Source organism: Desmodus rotundus, chromosome 1 (genome assembly GCF_022682495.2).
Source record: "Desmodus rotundus isolate HL8 chromosome 1, HLdesRot8A.1, whole genome shotgun sequence".
NCBI classification, from domain to species: domain Eukaryota; kingdom Metazoa; phylum Chordata; class Mammalia; order Chiroptera; family Phyllostomidae; genus Desmodus; species Desmodus rotundus.
In genome coordinates, this window is record NC_071387.1 from 83,382,170 (window position 1) to 83,406,034 (window position 23,865).

General features: G+C 46.5%; 1 protein-coding gene across 14 annotated transcripts in view; it reads right to left on the minus strand.

The window, feature by feature from the left end:
- Positions 1-23,865, minus strand: part of SEMA4D (semaphorin 4D) — a 109,524-nt gene that overhangs the window by 83,728 nt on the left and 1,931 nt on the right. Inside the window, exon 2 of one of the 14 annotated variants that reach the window (XM_053925502.1) lies at positions 3,744-3,786. The exons of the other annotated variants lie outside the window; for them this stretch is intronic. The gene's annotated coding sequence lies outside the window, so the exon portion shown is untranslated. The remainder of the gene's footprint in view (positions 1-3,743; positions 3,787-23,865) is intronic. 14 annotated transcript variants of the gene reach the window in all.

Consider the following 23,865-nt stretch of genomic DNA (forward strand, 5'->3'; position numbering starts at 1 on the left):
CCAGGGGCTGGGGAAGGGGCAATTTGTGGCAGTGGGGACAGTAGTTTGTAGTTTGAATGTTGAAAATCTGGAGACAGAGGGTGGGGATGGCTGCACAACAATGTGGATGGGCTTAATGTCACTGAACTGCCACTTAAAATGGTTAATTTTATGTTATATACATTTTACGACAACAAACGCCCTTATTCGTCATCAGAAAAGTAGATTTATAAAACTGTATTTGTGTAAAAATGAACAGTAATGGGAGTTCTAAAAGGCAAGAAACTAAAGACCTGAACTGCAGGTCAAGCTGTAGAAAAGCCGCTGTCTAGTCTGGCACGAGCCATTCCAGACATGCCCTGAGCATGTCGTGCACGCAGGCGCCGTGGCACAGGGGACAGGGTCTGCTAATGCTGAGACCAGGAACTAATGTGAGACTGCAGAGGTCAATTTGTACAACCCCTTCGGCTTTCAAAGAAACATGCTTTTGCTTCCCAGAAGAGGCAACCACAAAGTAAGTAAAATATATCCACAGCCAGAAGTAGCAGCTTGCATTTTCAGCCATACCTGAGCCAACCAGAACCTCAAACAGGCGCACATGTAGACAGAGGGCTACAGAGGCGATTCCGCCTCCCCTCCTTGAGGGCCATGCAGAGGAGGGAAGTTACACCCCCAGCAGTGTTTGTGGATCCCAGCGCTGCACTGTCCAGGCACCTGAGTCAGAGAAGTGTCAGCTACTTTGCAGACTAATGGGCACCAGTTTCTGGGCACGCATCTTCCTGCCTCCCCACCACTGGTTGCCAACAGACTCAACCCCGAAGATGTCCAAATGCAAACTGTACCTTATAGACACTTGGCACCAAGAGACACCAAAGACTAACATAATCGAATTCATTCACCCAGCTCTATGCATCCCACGCATTTCAGCAGGAATTAACCTTTATTTAAACTCTGTGTTGCTGGTTGAGTCAAGAAATTACTGGCATTTTAATACAAATATGAACATCCCAGAGATTATGCTGGACAAAAAAAATACAAACTGATTTGAACGTCTCCCCCTTCTTAACTTCTAGCAATATTCCCTTGATAGAGAAATGAAAGAACCAAATAAATTATCTCTGTAAACTTATTTAAACTAGTTTCTCTTTCTTCCCTGTGGTTTGGCCCAAGCTTGAGGCCATGTGTACCATTTTTAAAAAACTAAACAGATGTCATTGTTTCACATTTTTTGATTCCAAGAACAACCTGACCAAAGAATGGGCTGAAAGCATGGAAAATTGTCAACCCACTGTTTCCCTAGCCTCTTCCTGATATATATGTGTCCCTCAAAGAGGGAAAATCAAAGAATTTATACTTTACTCTCCTGTTCCTCTTGGCCAAACCATTCTATAATGAACGCTGAACCAGACATTCTGGTCTCAGGTCTGTCACCCATAGGACCTCAAGGTTCCAGCTTTGGAGCCCCTGGACGCCCAGCTGGGTGACCCTAGGAAGTTCCAGATGGCACTTCTGAGAGGAGTGGGCCTGGCACTGCCACACTGTTCGGGTAGTCATCAGCAAGTTCATCCTCCAGCACCAGACTTCCACCCAAAGCTGCTCTCTGGCATTGCAAATGACCCTGTGGCTAACAGGCTCAGGGAGCCCACAAAGGCCCCCCAGGCCCGGCAGGAGGAAGCGGGCCCAGATGGTCAGATGGTGAACATCAGGGCAGCTGCAAACTCATGCATATCCCAAAGGCCTCACTTTTCTTAGAAATAGTGAGACCAGAGGCCTAAGGCCTAGGGCAGGTGGAGCCCTGCACTGTGCCAGTGCAGTGTAGGAACAGCAAGGACAGGCCTGTGGCCCCAGGTTCCTAGTGACGGTCCTCTCTGAGATCAGGCAGCTAGGAAGCATAAGACATGCCCAGCGCCAGGCTCAGAAAACCCATGTTCACCCTGGGTCGCAGCCCCGGCACTCATGTCTGCACGTCATGTGCCCAGCACACTGCCGGCCACACCAAGCCCTTCCAGCCTCTGGGACTAGTGCATTCATTCATGCATGCATTCAATCATTCCTCTCAAACACACCTGATGGAAAAGAAAGAAGAACCATGTTCCTTTGTCAGTTCTGGGAGCCTGCAGTCCTTCTCTTTGCTTCCGTCCATTTATCCACTGAGCCCCTCATCTCCAAAACCATACACATGGTAGGCTGAGCCCACCTGGACACCATATTGCATGTCTTCTGCTTCACCGTCATTATTTATCATCAAATTAACAGGATGGCCAAGAGGCCTGATAAGCATGGGCCAGGAGGACAGGAGGCCAATGTCAACAGCTCACAAGGCAGGGACAAGACGGCAAGACTGGGACCGAACAAAGTTTCTTTTCCCAGAAGAAGAAAATATGGAGGCAGAGAACCAAGGCTTTCCTTTCCGTTCATAAACACCTCCAGCATGTTCAAGTCAGGAAATGAAGAATTTTCTAGAGGGAGGACAACAGGAATCATCACAGAGGCACTGGGGGAGTTGCTTAAACCTGAACATGAGGTCAGAGGGGATAGGAGTGAAGCAGAAGTCCTGATGAGGCACAGGCCAGCAAGTGTGGGGCTCAGCTGGCACAATGCCAATCCACTTTCCCAGAGCCCTCTGAAGGCAAGAAATATGGGCTTCCTCTGTTCTGATGACAGCCCAGTGGCCTCTGGGACAAGCCAGAGCCCTAACTGCTCGGGGAGCAGGTCACCCCTCATCCTCATAGCCCAGCAAGCTCACACACCTTAGCTGTGGCCCACCATGGGGTCCAGGTACTTGGCGTACTGATCAGCACTCTGGTTAATTTTACTTGTCATCATGGCTGGACCACGTGCCCAGATATTTGGTCAAACACTACTCCAGAGGCTTCTGTAAAGGTATTTTTGAATGACATTAACATTTGAATCAGCAGACTGTAAGTCTACAGGTACCCTGGGTCTCCCCTGCCAGCCTGCCCTGCAGATTTCAGACTTGCCAGCCTCCCTAGTCATGTGAGCCAGTTCCTTAAAATAAATCCCTCTCTATACACACACATGGTCAGTTCTGTTTTTCTGGGGAACCCTGACTAATACAATTGGGGACACAGCTTCTGAGAGGCCACCAGCCTGGGCTTCAGAGCAAATCTTCACTGTAGAGAGAAGATGCCCATGAGCACACAGCACCCCACGGAGGGTTCCAATGAAAAGCCACATGTGCAAATGACTGGCAACAAACCCTGCAGTGTCTGGTTGGGATGCACACTGACTCCCAGGCAAACATGTGGCATTACTGGTGGCAGCATAAAGGAATTATCACCCATGTGTTATCATTCTAGATAAGTGAGAGGCAAGGGAGAGGAGTGGGAGGTGAGTTTTATTATTTGGCTAAAAAACAGTTAAAACTTAAGGAGAACAGTTCTATAAGCCTCCTCATAGGCAGAGACTCCTAAATCCACAGAAGCCTTTGATAATGCAGACCTCAAGCTATGCTGTGCATTGCCTTGGAGGAATGTGCGTGCACCCGTATACACATGTGCACACACACACAGCCTGCTACAAATACCACCAATCCCCTCTTCAGCCCCACCATTCACAGGGGCCACTGCAGTCCTGTTGGCACAGCAGATGTGACTGATTGATGCCTTTCTAAGAGCAAATGTCAGAAAGGACCTGGTCCCTCAGGACACCCTCAACCCCACCCCCTAGATAAGCCCCAAGAAGCCGGTGATGGTCCCATTAGTCTCCAGTCTGAGTTCGTTCATGTCTATTTTAAAACTTACAGATAAAATGCTTTCAAGTAGGCTTTCCTTTTTTCAGCACACTCTAAAATGAAAAAAAAATCTTCAGGTTAGTTAAATTAGTAAAAGAACGACTACCCAATTTATACAATAAAAGGTGAAGCCTAAAGATAGGTGCTTCAGTAGGAAAATACAAATGACCAGTAAGTTGCAAACATGTGATCGGAGACCTGTAACCTCCTCTCTTCTCCATTATCCTGGTGAGGACTGAACTCACCAGTGATGCTGAGGGGTGGGCACAATGCTGTCCTGTCCACAGGCCAGCCACCTGGGTCAAAACTGAACATGCATATACCCTTAACTCCAACATTTTGATTCTAAAACTCTTTCCTATAAAAACAGTCACTGAGGTACACCAAGGAAAAGTGTCAAGGATATGACAGACTGGGAGACACCCAAACTTCTACCATGGGCTGAGGGACACAGGGAGGGCACACGCCCCACAGAGGACATGCAGCCCTCACAGAGCAATGTCGGGCACACGAAGCATGTGTATCTCTGCAGAGTGCTGAGTGGTAAAATCAAGCTGCAAACCCCTGGTGGCCACCCCTTGGGGAAAGTACCGTCCATGTGAACATGCCCTACTATCTGTACATGTGCATGCACATGTGTGTGTCTGAAATGCATGGAGAAGACCTGAGGAACACAGCTCTTAGGGGCACACCTTGGGTACGAGGCTTCTGCTCTTTGTTCTCTTTCTTTATTTTTTAAACAATAAAAATGCCATTAAAATAAAGGAAAAGTTAGTCAGCATATCTAATTTCCTGTTCACACTAAAGATTCAACGAGTATTTTTGTAGAAACACCACTAAAAGAAAAGGCCCAGGCAGCAGAGATAAAAACTCACATAAAAAGATAGAAGGCCCCTTCCTGTTTCCTTTCTGAGTCAACGCAAAATTATCATACAAAGCAGCGAGTTTCCACTGTGCTCTTTCTATGACTTCCCATGAATGCAGAAAGCTGCTGTGGTTTCCATTTTCCTGCTGATAAAGCCTCAGTGGAATACATCCTGGTGAAGGTGAACGCCTGCCAGCCTTGCCCGCCCTGCCTGGCCTGGCCGCCACCTCGCCGCCCACCCCACCTACTGTAGCAAAGTACATCCACCCTGGGCCTGTGCATATGGCCAGGTCCCTTTGGAAAAAGGGTCTTTGCAGATATAATTAATTTAAGATCGTTAAGTTAGGATGAGATCGATCATCTCAGATCATTCAAGTGGACCCTAAATCCAATGACAAGTGTCCTATGAGACACATAGACTCCAGAGAAAAGGTCATGTGGTGACGCAGCAGACTGGAGTGACACAGCCACAAGTCCAAGGATGCCTGGAGCACCAGATGCCAGCAGAGGCAGGAAGGGTCCTCCCCAGGGCCTTCAGAGGGAGCACAGCCCTGCCCACATCTTGATTTTGGATTTCTGGCCTCCAGAACTGGGAGAACATACATTTCTGTTGCTCTAAGCCCCTAGTTTGTGATGTCTTGTTATGGCAGCCCCAGGACACCTGTGTGAGCACTGTGATTCAATGAGGTGGGGTCACACGGCCTCCATGACCAGTTTGCCGAGAAGGCAGGAAGGCCTCCCTGCTACACAGGCCATAAAACCTGTAGTATGAAACTCAAGCAGTCATCCTCATAGCACCATTAGGGTTCATCCTCCACCTTCCTACTCAGCGCCTATGTCCTTGGCTGCCCCTGCCTACCCCCAAGCCCTTCCCTCTCCCTGGGAGCCACGACTATCCCAGCCATTCCTGCCATATAACACTCTACTCCAGACTTGGCATCCTGATCACTTCATGGGCTCATGGTCCTGTAGGTCAGGAGTCCTGACAGACCACTGTGGAGCCTTACATGGCCTTTCAGGGACTCAGGCTTCTTCACAGCACAATGGCCACAGAGCTGTTAACCCCTTGCTTGGCATCTTGGGGATCCAAGATCCAAGTAGTCCTGAGGCGACCCCAACCCATGGGGGTAGGTGGGGCAGACACTGCATTCCAGTGACAGCAATGCTGATGGATTTGTAACCAGGTTTGTAAAATTGCCAAAGTCCTGTGCCCCATTCAGCTTCCCACTGTTTCCCACTCACTCTCAAGTTCTGATTCAGAGTTCCTTGTTGGTCAGCGCCACCTTCAAGATCCCCTCCCTGATAGCGGGCATCTCTTATCAGCACCTGGTCTGACTGTGGTCCAGCTGGAAGCACCTCATCTTGTCCACTCTCCCTCTGCCCATGACTGCTGTGTCTTGACCCCTACCACAAACACAGTGCTAGCACATGCTGGGCACATCGAATGGAATGAACATTGGCATATATAAATGCAAGGGGTCAATGCAGCAAGAAACAGAGCAATGCAGCGAGAAGACCCACCTGTACTATAATGACCAGGGAGGTTTCCTTTCAGCCTTACTGGGCCCTGCAGGCAGGGATGTGCAGAGGGTGGCAAGAACTGAGGCACAGCTAGAGAGATCCCCGAGGAGTTAGCTGTGGGGTAGGAGAGGAGCAGGCCAGGGCAGCTCCCTGGCTGAGGCACAGGCTTCGGAGTAGGTTGGAGACAGGGTGCCAGTGGGGGGGGTCTCAGACTGGAATTCCAGGAGCCCAGCTACAGGTGGAAGTGAGCTGTTTGCCCTGGGAAGTGAGCTGTAACAATCAAAGACCCTGTGTCCTGAATGGAGAATAAAAGTGCAAAAGTGTTCACAACATACTCATAATAGCCCAAGTCAGAAACTAAGCCAAGGGAAACTGAGGCACATGACCACAATGGCATACGAGACAATGAAGTCAAGGAAGAGCCCAGGTGAGCAGCCCAGCCCTACCCCACACCCAGAAGTGACATAACTGAAGCATGCATAGAACCCATGGAACACAGAGGAACCCAGCCAGGATGCACCTCTGTGGTGACTGTGTGGAAGTGGTACTCCAGGGAAGCAGTGAGAAGGGCCCAGGAGCTTCAGGGCATAGTGTTCTGGGTGTCAAACGGTCGGGCTACACTTCTGAGCAAAGCCAGTCCATGTGCCCATCACTATAAAGTGTGCAAACATCTCACTGAGGAGAGGAAGAGGAAAACAGGAAGATGAAAATGGAGAAGAAGGGCAGGTTAGGCAGTTCCGTTAGTGGTAACCTTCCCCTGCATTTCAAGATGGGAAAGGGACCAAAAACAGGTGCCACCACTGAGTTAGGCAAAGGGACTGGTGGTGGGTGGCCATGGGAAGAGGGCAGCTGGAAGCCAAGTAGCCTCTTCCAGGTGGACCTGACTCCAACAGGATCTTTCCAGCCTCAACATTCAGAGGGTATGTGTCATTGCCCATCAGCTGCCTATTTCCTGCAGCTCCCCTGGAGTGCCTCTGCAGAAGGCGTCCCAGAGAGGAGGCCCCATCACCCAGGCCCTGCTGAGGCTGCACACACCACACACAGGGTGGCAGGTCAAGGCAGGGCCTAACAGGCTCGCCTGGAGCTGAGCACAAAAAGAGCCTGTGCCCACTGCCAGCCCTGCAGGCACTTCTGGTGCATGCACACAGTAACCACACACCCGGGCTCCATTAGCTGGCCCTCGCCCTGTCTGGGAGAGGCGTCTTGGCTGTTCTGCTTCCCATGTGATGTTTTCCACTTAAAAGTACAAAACACAGTAAAACACCCACCAGGTTTTTTAGACAAGTATAACAAGAAAAGTGTCAGGCTCTCAGGACAACGGATTTGTGTGTGTGTGTGATTGAGAGCTGGGTTTTCCATTTATTTTTCCTCTATGATTCCCCTAACAAGTATTCCTGTAGAACACCAGAGACTGGCAGACAAGCATCAAGAGAAGGCATCATCAGCATGTCATCAACTGCTTGCGTGACCACCACATGGGGTGCAGTCTCTCTAGTCATTTCTAGGCAATTACAGGTCCTTGCTGTTCATACTGCTTTAGGACTGGGTGTAGCATTTGGTGTGTTAAGAAGACTTCCTGTGCATTAGTCTTATTTGACACTACTGTTTCTAGAGATTGGCTACCTGCCTGTACCTCCTCATCTCTGACACTATGTCAGTGCTTTTAGCTTCAATCTGGTTTTTCTATTTGTAAATACCAGGATACCACCTTTTCAATAAACGCTTCTTTATATCCATCTTTCTCTGCGATAAAATTCCAGATGATGAATCCCAAATGGCCAATGGTACATGCATCTTTAGAATCTTTAAAACGCTTGACCTGTGGCCACCCCTGGGTGTGCCCCTTAGATGCTGTGTGCTGAAATGTGCACCTCTCTGCAGCGAGTCACAGCTCTGGGCTCACAATAGTGCTCACTCCTCCTGGCTGAGTGACCCATGAACAAGTTTCTTATTCTCTTTACTCTCAACCTCCTCACTGGTGAAATTGAGGAAGGGACTCTCTCCCAATCCAACAGGACTGTGATCAGGATTCCACAAGACAAGCAGAGAAGGCACCTGGTACGTCACTTATGAGGCCACCATGACTATCACCATATTATTCTTTCCCACAACAGCCTGCCTCTATCCCAGCCATCCAACTCAGCAATCAGAGGCACCCCTAAACAGGGTCACCCTTACACAGGGTCTGATCCCATTGGTATCAACAATGGCTCCAACACTTGGACAATGAAGCTGAGTGAAGACAACAGACTCAAAGGCTACAAACTGTATTATTACACTTGGTGATATTCTGGAAAAGGCTATAGGGATGAAAATCAGATCTGTGGTTGCTGGGGGAGTGGGAGAAAGGATCCGACTCCAGAGGGGCACACAGGAATTTGTAGAGGCATGGAAATTTTACATATGCTCACTTGGTGATGGTTACATGATTGTATATCAAAACTCACAGAGTAGGACATTAAAAAGAGTGAATTTTGCTGTGTACAAATTGTAACTCGGCAAATGTGACTTGAAAACAAATAGCCCTGCAGAGAAGTAGGCCTACGTTGTGTGCTGCGGCATTCTAGGCATGGTCACCCAACCCAGCTGCAGTCCTCCTGTTTCGCTCACTCCACCTTAAGCACTAACTCAGCACCTGCCACGTCCACAAGCAGCACACCCACAGCCTGTGCAAGTGCAACGCTCCCACCAGGGTCCCCACCCCTGCCAGGGCCACCACAAACTGGCATTCTCCAGACAGAACCTGTGCTCAGACTGTGGCCCCACATGCTCATCTACTCCCTCAGATCTGCCTTCTCCCCCTTGGGGAGGCCAGCCTGGACCACCAGGAACTAAGTATTTTCCCTTATGCCTCCACCTTGAAGCTTCTCAACTCTGGCTGCCCATCAGAATCTCCTGAGCTGCCTGTCACAACCATAGATGCACTACCCAGAAGGTTCTGATGTAACTGGGCAGGTGTGGGGAGGCACTGTGGTTTTGTTTTTGTATTTAATGATGTTTACTGTATTATTTCCCATTACCTTTTAGTCCCTTTATACTCCCCTCCCTCCAGCAATTACCACACTGTTGTCCATGTTCATCAGTCCCATTTCCTTTTGCTCAATCCCTCCACACACTAACCTCCCCTCAATCAGCTATCATCTGCTCTCCATCTATGAGTCTGTCCCCATTTTCCTTGTTAGTTCAGTTTGTTCATGATATTCCACATGAGTGAAATCATATGCTATTTGTCTTTCTCTGACTGGCTTATTTCACTTAGCATAATGTTCTCCAGGTTCATCGTACTGTCCCAAAGGGTAACATTTTCTTCTTTTTTTTAATGGCTAAGTGGTATATCATTTTGTCAATGTCCATAGCTGTTTTTTAAAAAATATATTTTATTGATTATGCTATTGCAGTTGTCCCATTTTTCTACCCTTTATTCCTCTCCACCTTGCACCCCTGTCTGACCCGCATTCTCCCACTTAGTTCATGTCTATGGTCGTACATATAAGTTCTTTGGCTTCTACATTTCCTACACTATTCTTAACCTCCCCCTGTCTATTTTGTACCTACCAAATATGCTTCTTATTCCCTGTACCTTTTCCCCTATTCTCCCCGCTACCTCTCCCCACTGATAATCCTCCATGTGATCTCCATTTCTGTGGTTCTGTTCCTGTTCTAGTTGTTTGCTTAGTTTGCTTTTGTTTTGGTTTTAGGTGTGGTTGTTAATAACTGTGAGTTTGCTGTCATTTTTACTGTTCATATTTTTTATCTTCTTTTTCTTAGATAAGTCCCTTTAACATTTTATATAATAATGGTTTGGTGATGATGAACTCATTTAACTTGACCTTATCTGAGAAGCACTTTATCTGCCCTTTCATTCTAAATGAGAGCTTTGCTGGATACAGTAATCCTGGATGTAGGCCCTTGCTTTTCATGACTTGGAATACTTCTTGCCAGCCCCTTCTTGCCTGTAAGGTCTCTTTTGAGAAATCAGCTGACAGTCTTATGGGAACCCCTTTGTAGGTAACTGTGTCCTTTTCTCTTGCTGCTTCTAAGATTCTCTCCTTCTGCTTAATCTTAGGTAATGTAATTATGATGTGCCTTGGTGTGTTCCTCCTTGGGTCCAGCTTCTTTGGGACTCTCTGAGCTTCCTGGACTTCCTGGAAGTCTATTTCCTTTTCCAGATGAGGGAAGTTCTCCTTCCTTATTTGTTCAAATAAGTTTTCAAGTTTTTGTTCTTCCTCTTCTCCTTCTGGCACCCCTATAATTTGGATGTTGGAACGTTTCAAGATGTCCGGGAGGTTCCTAAGCCTCTCCTCATTTTTCCAAATTCTTGTTTCTTCATTCTTTTCTGGTTGGATGTTTCTTTCTTCCTTCTGGTCCACACCGTTGATTTGAGTCCCCGTTTCCTTTGCATCACTATTGGTTCCCTGTACATTTTCCTTTGTTTCTCTTGGCATAGCCTTCATTTTTTCGTCTAGTTTTTGAAGAAATTCAACGAATTATGTGAGCGTCTTAATAACCAGTGTTTTGAACTGTGCATCCGATAGGTTGGCTATCTCTTCCTCGCTTAATTATATTTTTTCTGGAGCTTTGAAGTGTTCTGTCATTTGGGCCTTTTTTTTTTTTTTGTCTTTGTGCATCTGTTACTTAAAGGGGCGGAGCCCTAGGTGTTCACTGGGGCGGGGTAAGGCTGGTTGCTGTGCTGTACTTGGGGGAGGGGCTGAGAGGGAGCAATGGCCACTGTCCACGGGATTTCAGTCACTCCTTCTGCTACCCACAATCAAATTTGGCCCCTCTGGTGCTGGTTTCCGAGTGGGTGGGCGTGTGCACACTCTAGGCTCCTGTGGGTCTCTCCAAGGACCTCTCCTGTGAGGCTGGGAGTCTCTCCTGCTGCCGCCCCAACCCCCCTGGGTGTTTTCAATCAGAGGTTTGAGGCTTTATTTCCTCGCGCTGGAGCCCTGGGGTTACGAGGTCTGCTTCGCTCCCCACTGTTTTTTCCGGTTTATCTGTGTGCAAATGTGGGGCTGCGGGCTGCTACCTGCCGCTCTGCCTGCCCCATTCTCCACCACTCTGAGTCTGGCCCTCTTGGTTTCTGTGCACGAATGTGGGGCCGAAGGGTCTGCTAGTGGTCAGACTGTCTGCCCCGTTCGTCCCACACTCCGCCAGTCTTGGTCCTGCCATGGCCACAGGAGTCCTCTCCGTCCTGGTGCCCCTCTCCACCCCTCCTACCAGTCTGGATGTATGTTTCTTTTTTATCTACTTGGTGTAGGACTTCCTTGCCATTCGATTTTCTGTCAGTTCTGGTTGTGCGAGGAGGCACAGTGTGTCTACCTATGCCACCATCTTGGTTCTCTCTCTCTTTTTCTTCTTTTTCAAGCAAGCCCTTTAACATTTGTTGCAGTATTGGTTTGGTGTTAACAAAGTCCTTTAGCTTTTTCTCATCTGGGAAGCTCCTTATTTCCCCTTCGATTTTAAATGATAGCCTTGCTGGGTAAAGTAGTCTTGGTTGTAGGTCCTTGCTTTTCAACCTTTAATATTCCATGGGACTCCCTTCTGGCCTGAAATGTTCTGTGGAATAATCACATGACTGTCTAATTGGTACTCTCCTGCAGATGACTACCTGCTTTTCTCTTACAGCTTTTAGGATTCTCTCCTTCTCTTTGAGCCTTGTCATTTTATTTATGATGTGTCTTGGTGTTGGCCTCTTTGGGTCCAACTTGTTTTGACTCTGAACTTCCTGGACTTGTGTGTCTTTTTCCTTCACCAGATGAAGTAAGTTTTCCATCATTATTTCTTCAAATAGGTTATCGATCCCTTGCTTACTCTCTTCTCCTTCTGGTATTTCCATGATGTGGATGTTGTTATGCTTCATGTTGTCTAAAATGTTTCTTAAGCTCTCCTCATATTTTAAAATTCTTTTTTCTTTTTGCTGCTGTGCCTGGGTGTTTTTTTCCTACCTTGTCTTCCAAATTGCTGATGTGATCCTCTGCTTCATCTAACCTACTTTTTATTCCTTCTAGTGTATTATTTATTTCAGATTGTGCATTCTTCATTTCTGACTGGTCTTTTTTTATGGTTATGGCTTTTTTCAGGCCTTTGAGTATCCTTATAGTCATTACTCTAAACTCTCTATCTAACACATTGCTTGTGTCCATCTTATCTAGTTCTTCTTCTGGGAAATTCTCTTGTTCTTTCATTTTAGGTCTGTTTCTTTGTCTTCCCAATTTGGCTGCTTCTTTATATTTTCCACCTTTGTTGGTAAACTAATCAGCCACTAAACCAATCCGTTTGTTAATATAATGAAGGTATAATGAAGGTGTGGTACTGACTTAAGTACCAGAGGGTGGGCCAGAGTAATTCCTGTGGGCAGGACTACTCCTTCCCCTCAGGCTGATGCCACCTGGAGGGGAGCAATTTGCCTCAGAAAGATGGCTTCTGCAGTATGGGAATGAATCAGCACAGGGATCCTGGTGGCTGTTCCTTCAGTTCTCTCCCCAGAGCCAGCAGCCTGAGACTCTCCTCCAGCATCTCTAGTCCACTCTGCCCTCCCTTTGCAAGCACACAGGGTAAGTGGCTACAAATGAAATGTGTGCATTGGCCCTTTACAAGGCTCTCTGAGTCTACAGTCATCTCTCCCTGGCAAACAGAAACCCTGCTGCTTTTCACAGCTGGGTGTTATCTGGGTTCCTTTCTGGCTTTGGTGCTATAGTCTAGGGAGCCCAGAAGTGTGGTTTAGACCCCACACTTCTCAGGGGAGACCCCCCTGGCCACTCAAATATCCCTCAGAATCTCTAGCTGCTGTCTGTGGGAGCCCAGCCAGCCCTCTCGCTGCTCCTCTGCACTTCATACCAGTCACATTGTGGTGAAGTGGTTTATTCTGTCTGTCTATGGTCATAAGGCCTCCACCTTGTGTTCAGTTGGTATTCAGGATGATTTTTCTGCAATTTAGTTGTAATTCCAGATTGGTTTTGGGAGTAGAGTAGTGCAGCTTCTACTTACTACCTGGCCATCTTGGATCTCTGGGTTTTTTTTTAAAGGATGCCAGGCTCAAGAAATAAAGAGGGGTCCTGACCAGTGTGGCTCAGTTGGTTGGGTGGGCATCATTCCACAAAGTGAAAAGTCACTGGTTTGATTCCCGGTTAGGGGACATACATAGATTATGAGTTCAATCCTTTGTCTGGTGTATATGGGAGACAACCAACCGATCGATGTTTGTCTCTCACATCAAATGTTTCTTTCCCTCTCTTGCCCTTGCTCTAAAAAGAAATAAAATCCTAAAAAAAGAGAGAGAGAGAGAGACTATCACGCAGACCCTACAGACATTAAAAGGATAATAAAGAAATATTATGGGTAGGTGGATACACTTTGCCTCCTTACACAACCAAAAGAAGGACAACAACTGATTTAAAAATTGAAAGAAACCAGAACTGCCAGAAAATTGAACGGTATGCAAGTCTCAAAACCAAGGAGTTAAAGAAGAAACACCTTCCACACCAGTAGGAGGGTCAGAGACGGGCAGCCAGGGTAGAGAGGACTCACAGCAAGGCAGAAGTTGGAGGACAATGGTTGGCAAGACGGTGGAAGCTGGCAGAGCAGGCAGCCCCTCATTTGCGTGAATATAAACCAGAAGGAACAATTGGGGAGTGAGACAGCCCACACAACCCAGGGGTCTAGTGCAGGGAAATAAAGCCCCTAAACCTCTAACAGAAAAAACCTGTGGGGGTTGAGGCAGCAGGAGAAACTCCCAGCTCCACAGGAGCGTTTGTTGGAGAGACCTACAGGGCCCTAGAAAGTACACAAACCCACCCACCCTGGAATCAGCACAAGAATAGCCCAATTTGCTTGTGGGTAGTGGTGGAAGTGCCTGAAAGCAGGCAGAGACTGAGTAAGTGGCATTGTTCCTTCTCAGACCCTTCCCCCACATACAGCAAACAACACAGCAACCTGGGTTGCCCTGCCCTCACAAATACCTAAGGCTTTGCCCCTTACTACATAACAGGTGTGACAAGACTGCCCCCACAAAAAAAGAAAAAAAAATGGCTGAAATGAAAGAACAGATCAAAGCTCTAGAAAAAATACATCCAAGCAATGAAGAGATAGCCAACCTATCAGATGCACAGTTCAAAACACCGGTAATCAGGATGCTCACAAAAATGGTTGAGTATGGTCACAAAATAGAGGAAAAAGTGAAGGCTATGAAAAATGAAATAAAGGAAAATGCACAAGGAACCAACAGTGATGGGAAGGAAACCAGGACTCAAATCAACGGTTTGGACCAGAAGGAAGAAATAAGCATTCGACCAGAACACAATGAAGATACAAGAATTCAAAAATGTCAGGAGACCAGCATAAACAAATCCACAAACAAATGTTGGAGAGGATGCAGAGAAAAGGGAACCCTAGTGCACTGGTGGTGGGAATGCAGACTGGTGAGGCCACTGTGGAAAACAGTATGGAATTTCCTCAGAAAACTAAAAATGGAAGTGCCCTTTGACCCAGCAACTCCGCTGCTGGGATTATACCCTAAGAACCCTGAAACACCAATCCTAAAGAACCTGTGCACCCCAATGTTCACAGCAGCACAATTTACAATAGCCAAGTACTGGAAGCAACCTAAGTGCCCATCAGCAAACGAGTGGATCCAAAACCTATGGTATATTTACACAATGGAATTCTACGCAGCAGAGAGAAAGAAGGAGCTTATACCCTTTGCAACAGCATGGATGGAACTGGAGAGCATTATGCTAAGTGAAATAAGCCAGGCGGTGAGGGACAAATACCATATGATCTCACCTTTAACTGGAACATAATCAACAAAAGAAAAAAGCAAACAAAATACAACCAGAGATACTGAGGTTGGGAACAGTCTAGCAGTGGCCAGGGGGTAGTGGGGTGGGGACAGTGGGAAGAGGGGATTACAGGAACTATTATGAAGGACACATGGACAAAATCGGGGGGGAATGGTGGGGGTGGGGGAGGGAGGTGGGTTCAGCTGGGGTGGGGGGAGGGATGGGGAGAAAAGGCATACAACTGTAATTGAATAACAATAAAAATTTTTTAAAAATGTCAGGAGAGCCTGAGGAACCTCTGGGACAACTTTAAGCATTCCAACATCTGAATGATAGTGGTGGCAGAAAGAGAAGAGGAAGAGCAAGAAATGGAAAACTTATTTGAACAAATAATGAAGGAGAACTTCCCCAATCTGACAAAGGAAATAGACTTCTAGGAAGTCCAGGAAGCTCAGAGAATCCCAAAGAAGTTGGACCCAAGGAGGAACACACCAAGGCACATCATAATTATATTAGCCAAGATAAAATATAAGGAGAGAATCTTAAAAGCAGCAAGAGAAAAGGAGACAGTTACACGCAAAGGAGTTCCCATAAGACTATCAGCTGATTTCTCAAAAGAAACCTTACAGGCAAGAAGGGGCTGGCAAGAAGTATTCCAAGTCATGAAAGGCAAGGACCTACATCCAAGATTGCTCTATTCAGCAAAGCTTTCATTTAGAATGGAAGGGCAGAGAAAGTGCTCCCAGATAAGGTCAAATTAACGGAGTTCATCATCACCAAGCCCTTATTATATGAAATGTAAAAGGGACTTATATCTAAGGAAAAGAAGAAGGTCAAAACTATGAACAGTAAGATGACAACAAACTCACCACTATCAACAACCGAACCTAAAAAACAAGAACAAACTAAGCAAACAACTAGAACAGCAACAGAATCACAGAAATGGAGATCACATAGAGGATTATCAGTGGGGAGAGGTAGCGGGGAGAATAGGGGAAAAGGTACAGGGAATAAGAAGCATATTTGGTAGGTACAAAATAGACAGGGGGAGGTTAAGAATAGTGTAGGAAATGTAGAAGCCAAAGAACTTATATGTATGACCATAGACATGAACTAAGGGGAAGGGAGGGCTTGTGGGGGGGCCATTCAGGGTGGAGGGCAATAAAGGGGCAAAAAAAAATGGGACAACTGCAATAGCATAATCAATGAAATATATTTATAAAAAGGAAATATTATGAACAACTTTATGCCAACATGTTTGACAACTTAGATGAAATGGACAGATTCCTTGAAACATAAAAGTCATGAGGACTGACTCAAGAAAAAACAGAGAATCTTAATAGCCTTATAAGTGAAGTCATAACTAAAAGCCTCTCCATAAAGAAAATACCACATGACTTCACTAGTAAATTCTATCAAATATTTAAGGAAAAAACAATACCAGATCTACACAAACTCTTTTCTAAAATATAAATGAAGAGGGAATACTTCCTAAATCATTGTGTGGGGTCAACATTAACCTGATACCAAAAGCAGACCTGTACACTGCCCACTACAAATCACTAAGCGAAATGAAGGAAGAAAAGAGAGATAGTCCATGCTTACTGGCTCAATACTCTTTAAGACGTTAATTTTTTTCTAAATTGATCAAAGAATTAATGCAATGCCAGTCAAAACCCAAGCAGGCTCTCCTGTGAAACATGAGAAGCTGATTTTAAATTTATATGGAAATTCAAAGGACCTAGAATAGACAAAATAACTGTAAACAAGCAGAGCTGGAAGGCTCACACAACCTAACTTCGAGTTACTATAAAGCAGCAGTTGTGAAGATGGCACGGTGTGGGGGCCAGTGGGGAATAACCCACAGTGGACCAGAATTGAGTCCAGAAACAAAGCCATACCAACATACTCAATTACTTCCCAAACATGCCAGGAGATATCAGTGGGAAAGGATCGTTTCTCTAATAAATGGTCCTGTAACAACTGGATACCCTTATGCAAAACACGAACCTTAATCCTTAGGTCTTTCCAGTTAAAAATTTGTCTGCCCTTAAAAGACATCGTTAATAAAATTAAAAGGCATGCCAGAGACTAAGAGAAAATATTTGTCATAAAAATTGTGACAAAATATTTGACTCCAGAGTATGTAAACAACCCTTACAACTCAAATATAAGATAGCCAAATTTGAAATACAGCAGAAGATTTGATCAGATACTTAAAAGGATATATAAAATACAAATAGCTAATAAACACTGGCAAAGATATTCATCTCAATGATACATTACAACATACCCACTAGAACAGCTAAAATTAGAGACTGACGACAGCAAGTGTTGGCAAGGATGTGAACAACCGCACTCACACAGGAGCAGTAGGGGTGGAAAATGATACATCCACTTTGGAAAACAGTATGCAGTTTCTGATGAGTTAAACAGACACTTCCCACACAACTTGCTCATCAGGAGGTACCCAAGAGCAAACGCATGTCCACACTAAGATTTGCACATGAATGCATATATCATTTTTATTGTGATGAGAAATACATAAGATTTACCATTCAAGTATTTAAAAGTGTACAATCAGTGACATTTTCGTACATTTATAATGTTATGTAACCATCACATGTTAAGCAGTCTCCCCATGCTCCCCTCCTTTGAACCCTGGCAACCATTTAATCTGCTTTCTGTCTCTATGAATTTGCCTATTCTTGACATTTCATGTAAATTAAATCATAAATATGTGTCCTTTTACGTCTATTTTCACCAAGCAGTAGCATGGGTCATCCATGCAGTAGCATGTGTCAGTGCTCCATTCCTTTATGGTCAAATAATATCCCCTTGTCAGGACGGACAACATTTGGTTATCCATTCAGTGATGGACATACGGGTTGTTTCCATCTTTTGATTATTGTTAATAGTGCTGCTATGAACAGTTGTATACAGTATTTGTTTGGATTTTTCAATTCTTTTGCATACATGCCCATGAGTAAAATTGTTGGGGCATATGGTTATTCCATGTTTAACTTTTTGAGGGATCTCTACACTGTTCTCCAAAGTCGCTGCACATTTTATATTCACATCGGTAGTGTAGGAGGGTTCCAACTTCTCCATGTGTTCACCAACACTGATTTTCCTTTTTTTTTTTTTTTTTTTTTTGACAAAAGTCATTCTGGTAAGTGGGAAGTGGTCTCTCACTGTGGTTTTGAGTTGCATGTCCCTAGTGACTAAGATGTTGAGCATCTTTTCATGTGCTTATTCATCATTTCTATATCTTCTTTGGAGATATGTTTCCTCAAGTTTTAACTGGCTATTTGTCCTTTTGTGTTAAGTTGAGGCTCACAGCACTTACATTCACAACAACCCTGAATAGGAAGCAATCCAAACATCCATCAACAGGTTAATGAATCAATAAAACATGGCATACCCACAAATGAAACAGGACTCAGCAATGAAGACATGAATTACTCAGCAACACATAAGAATCTCAGAAATACTGTGCAGAGGGAAAGAAGCTAGACGCACAAAGGCTATAACACATGCTTCCACTGTGAAACTCTTGAAAAAACAAATCTTATCTATAATAATCTAATCTCAACAGATCAGTGATTGCCTGGACAGGAGGAGGGAGTTGAGTCCAAAGGGGCAACAGGGAATTTTGGGAGGGTTCACAGGACAAACAACCTCTCTCCAATGCTCAACTCTGGTGCAGCAGCACCAAAGCAGCCTCCGGCAATACCTGAATGGGTGAATGGGCATAGCACACTGACCTGCAGGCCGGAGTTTATCAACCCTGGCCTCTATCGTGATTACAGTGGCAGGTTCATCATGCTATACATTTGTTAAAACTCACTGAACAGTGTACTTAAAACAAGTACCTTTTATTGTATGTAAATTATACCTCAATAAATCTGGTTAACAAAACACTGTTTCTACAGACAAGCACCAGAGTCTAATGTGCACCCAGAGTGAGGACCATGCCCAGCCGCTGCCTTCCTGTCTGCCCCAAGAGTGCACTCAGGAGGGCAGCATGTGCTAAGCCCAAGGCCTCCTACACTCCCTGATGTGTCTGAATCCCCTCGGTGGCCTGTGAAAACACAGTTTCTGATTCAGGGGGTCTGGGGTAGAGCCGAGAACTTGCTCATCCAACCAGTTCAGAGGATTCAATGCTGCCAGCATGGGGACCATGCCTTAGGAAGTGCTCTCTCCTGCTCCTAGTGTTCAGTGCATGTGGAGTTAAGTTGGCATTGTATGTAAAACCTGGGCCCTTGCTAGGGACTGCAGCCTCACTGTAGGAAATGACAGGCTAATTCAGGAGGAAATGCTCACAGTCCACCTGACAACTGGACAAGCACAAGGTCAAGGCCTCACTTTCAGCCCCAGTTTCCCAACCCCGTGCCCCTGTGGACCTGGCCCCTTTCTCCTGCCCCACACGGCTTCTGGGAGGGCAGCTACCCCTGCCCAGGGGCTGGGCAACTCAGCTCTCCAGGCCTCCGGAGCCCATGCCCCTGAGGGCCCCCTGCCATGCTCAGGGCTCAGCCCTCCTGAGCTGCCATAACCATTCTCTGCCACCCAGGCCCCCTCCCCTGCCTCCAGACCCAAGGGCCAAGCAGAGGTACCCTGCATACTACAGCCAATGACAGCATACAGGGGACAGCTGGCCTGACCCAGAAACCTCTCCCATCTGCCCAACCTATCTCCTAGGACTGGAGGATCCTGGCAGGAGCTCCCCTCCCCACCTCCTTCCCCTCTGCTCCATCCTGCCCTTCAGGACAGAGACCTAAGCCTGAGGTCTTCTCTCACAATCCCCTTGGCTCACTCTTCTTTCTTAAACTCTTGGTATCCCCCTCCCCCCACCCCCCAGACAGACCACTCCTCAGGTCACCATGACCTCCATGCTGTAAGGTCAACACTCAGTCCTCGCCTCACTGGACCGCTGGCTGGGCAGTCCTTCCTCCCCAAGCACCTCCTGCCATGCTTTCCCGACCCCACCCCGCTATGGCTTTCTCCTGCCTCCCTGCCCAGGCCTTCCTGATCCATCAGCCTCAGACCTCTCTTTTCCTCCATCTACCCACCTCCCTGGAGTCTGACTCAGAGCTTTAAAAACATCACCTCTGTGTGGGCACCACTCAGCTCAGGACTTTTTCCCCAACTCCAATTTCTTTTGTGAGGCGAGCCCCTCGCCACCTTTGCATGGAGGGATATGGAGCTTACAAGGCACTGCCTGGAGAGCTGATCATCATCCTCTTGAATTCTCTATCTCAAGGTGACAATGACCCATCCCTCTGGCTGTCTGAGCAAAGAATCTCAGGGTCATCTGGACTATTCTGTTGTTCCAACCATCCTGTTAGCTCCATTTTCATGACACACCCAGAATCTGGCCAGACCTGGGCTCCTGCCTCTCCCAGTGGTCACTCCACTCTGGCCTTGCTCCGGCGTGCTCGGGTATCTCCTCGTCCCCGGTCACTCTACACCTCTTCCACACCACTGGCTCAGGGAGGCCAACTGGTTCCCTGATATCAAATCCCAAACATCCCTAACTGCTGGCTCCCTTCAGTGCCTGTACCCCACACACTTTCTTTCTCCAGACCACTAAGGCCCCATAGGTGACATAATCTTGACACATTCCTCTCTGTAATCATCCATCTCCCTCAACTTGACCAGAAGCTCCCAGTGGGCAGGCCTTCTGTTTCTTGGTTTCTTGCTGTAACTGCTGCTAAAGAAACATTTACAGGGGAAGCAGTGAGACTTCATAAAATGAACAAATCTGTGAGTGGAGAGAGGCTTAAAGGTCCAACTCCTTCAACTCAAGAAAAATGAGCAATGGGATATCACCCACCAATGGGGTATTGCAGACCTGCTGAGTTCCCTGAATGCCTGGGTGGCACAGCTCTGCTTGGATGGGACCTCAAAACTCCTCAAAGAACTGGAAAGCACAAACTGCACAGAGGAGAATGGGAAAAGGGGGTATATGCTGCACCCATCCTATCCTGATGGCAGGTGACTCAAGGCCACACAGACATGACCCCAGATTCAGGGTTTAGCCCAGCTGTGCCCTCCCTCAGCCCCCCAAAACACTGGTCAACAAAAAACAATGAAAATTCCCAACCACAAGGTGAGAACAAAGGAACACAGCTTCAGGCTCTTATTTAGGGCAGGCCCCTGAACATAGTATCCCTCCAAACAAAATCAAAATACACACCTGGCCAAAACCACCCAAATGCTAGAATCTAGAGATCAAAGGAAATTATATTCTGGTGTTAAAAGCAACTCAAATTTCTTGCCACAGGGCAGGAAAATAAAAAACCCAAAAACTAGAATTCCAGGCAACTTGTACTTTTTACTTTGTGGACTTACCATTTTTATACTTTTTCTGTTGTTGTAGATTACGGAGAAAACAGACAAAACGTCGGAAAATGAGGGCAACACAGTGGCAGGCTTTCCAACTGGTTGTGGAGACACCCGCGAAGGCCCTGACCCACCTTTGCTTTCACTTCTGAAGGGGAACGTGCTTCTCCACCAGAACCAGGGCTGTGGTGGGTCTGAGGTAAGGGCCTCCCACCCCATGGTCCATGACATAGCACAGTCTCTGCTCACTCTCCCATTGGTGGGTCACACACTGCTGTTGAACGTTAAAGGTTTGGGTCTTGTCTACCTTCTGTTGAGGGCAGGGTAACTATCGATGTCTGTGTTTTCATGGTTTACAGAGCATTATTCAGAGGGTCCGTGACTCCTGATTCATTGAGTGTCTCATTTAACCCAAATCATTTCTCACACTTTTTTTTTAGAGAGAAAGAGAGGAAAAGAAACATCAATGCAAGAGGAACATCGATTGGTTGCATCTCATACATACCCAAACCAGGGACCAAACCTGCAACCCAGGCATGTGCCCCTACCGGGAATGGAACCTGTGACCTTTTGCTTTGTGGGACAGTGCTCAACTGACTGAGCCACGCTGGTCAGGGCTAAGCCACATCATCTCTTATTAAGTTGTGTAGAAAAAGGAATTTCTACAAATTGAATGCCATTTAAAATAAATTTGTATGTAGAAATTTAGAATATTTAAAATAGGATATTATGTTACTTAATGAAGACCTCTTCTTACAAATTAATTTTAAGATTATGAAAGTAATTCCACTGTAAAGAAACAAACCAAACAAACATATATAAGAGAAATAAGTATATGCTTTCCCCCTCGGCCCCCCTCCCCCAACACACACACTTCCTCCTCCAACGCACATGCACATACTCATATGTACCTTCCTCCCACCCATCCCTAACAGTGGGTGTTTTTGCTCAGAGCTGTGTCCCTAGAGCCTGGAGCAGTGCCCATCCCACTCGTCTACAGCGGGCACTCCATAATGACCTATTCCATAAAGTGTGTGACCTTTCAGGAGGTTTCTATGCATAAGTACTTACACACGTGTGACATTTTCATTTCATATATTGGTGCTTCTTTTACAGTAAACCTTCGAACTCTTTCATGAAGTAAAGAATCCTATGGCATGTTTTGGGGGGGAAATGGGGTTCTTAGACTATTACCAACTTTTTATTACGGAGAATTTTGGAAATACACAGAAGTGGACAGAACAGCATAATGAACCCTCAGGCACCCTCACCCAGACCCAACAACTGTCTGCCCGTGGACAGATCCCAAACACAGTATCATGTCCTCTGCAAATACTCCACTGCGTTTGCCAAAAGGTAATGATCTTTTCAATTTTTAATACAGCCACAGTGCTGTTAAGGAATACGATCATTCTTTAAAATCATCATTTGCCCAACAAATGTCCAACTGTCTCATAAACACCATGATTTTTGAAAGGAGTGATTCTTGGAAATGCTGGTCTGACTGCATTTCATTCAAAGCCTGCAATCCTGGGGTACTGCTAAAATGTGATCCAGGAGGGGGTGCAGCTTCTGGTTTCATGGGCATCTGAGATTTTTAAGCCAAATAACAGAGCCTGTCCCAACAGACAAAGGTTCACACAGGTGTGTAGATAGGGGCATAGCACAGGGGCTGCTGGAGTGCCTGGGGCAGCAGCAGAGAGCCAGCCCATGCCTGCATTTAGGAAGGTTATGCAAGAGGGAAAGTGACCCACTCCAAGGGACTGGGATTAGCCAGTTTCCTGGTCCCAAGGCGGACCTTTACTAGCATGCTGAAATCAACACCCTAGCTCTAGGCAAGGCCTGACAGCAGGGAGGCTGGACATGGCTGTAAGTCCTGCCATCTCCAGTGCAGAGTAGCCAGCCCGACCTGTCCCCTCTTGGTGACGCCCAAAGACTCGCCTTAAGACAGCCAGGGCAAACAGAAACAGAGGAAGAGAGGGCCTCCTGCCATGCCTCTGTCACTGTTTTGTCCACTTTCCTTCTTACCTTCTATTCTCCCTTCTGGAATGGTGCAAGGTCAAGGGAGAAATATTTGTCCTCAGCAGAGAATCTGAAGGACCAAAGCCTTTCTCTCAGGGACAACCCTCAACAGCCAGCCGATGAGAAATTCAGATGTACATTTTACACAGCCAGCCTCACCAGGCCCCTGCCACCTTGTACTCCTAGACGGTTAATGGGTCACTGTTGTTGCTCCTAGAAGAGACTAGGGGTGGTGGATGGGGACCACTGCCTGCCACCTCAACTTCCCAGGAGTTCTTTTAACCAAGTAAATTCTTAGCATGAAGGGGAAAGTTGGTATAAATTATGAAACAATCAGGAAGCCAATTCACTTGCACAGCTGCAGAAGCCTAACCCAGGGACACTAGGGACACTCAAAAGACATAGGTCTCATGAGCTCTGGCCCCAGGCTTGCCACACAAGACATCAAGACATGGGTCAGGAGGAAGCTCTGCGACCACCCTCCCAGTCCCACCCATCTCTCCCCCACCACCACAAATGGGACAGAGGAAGGGGTGGGAGGCTTGAGCCTGTCCACACTGGGTGCAGGAGATGGATTCCCTCCAGAAGCAGAGACAACCACT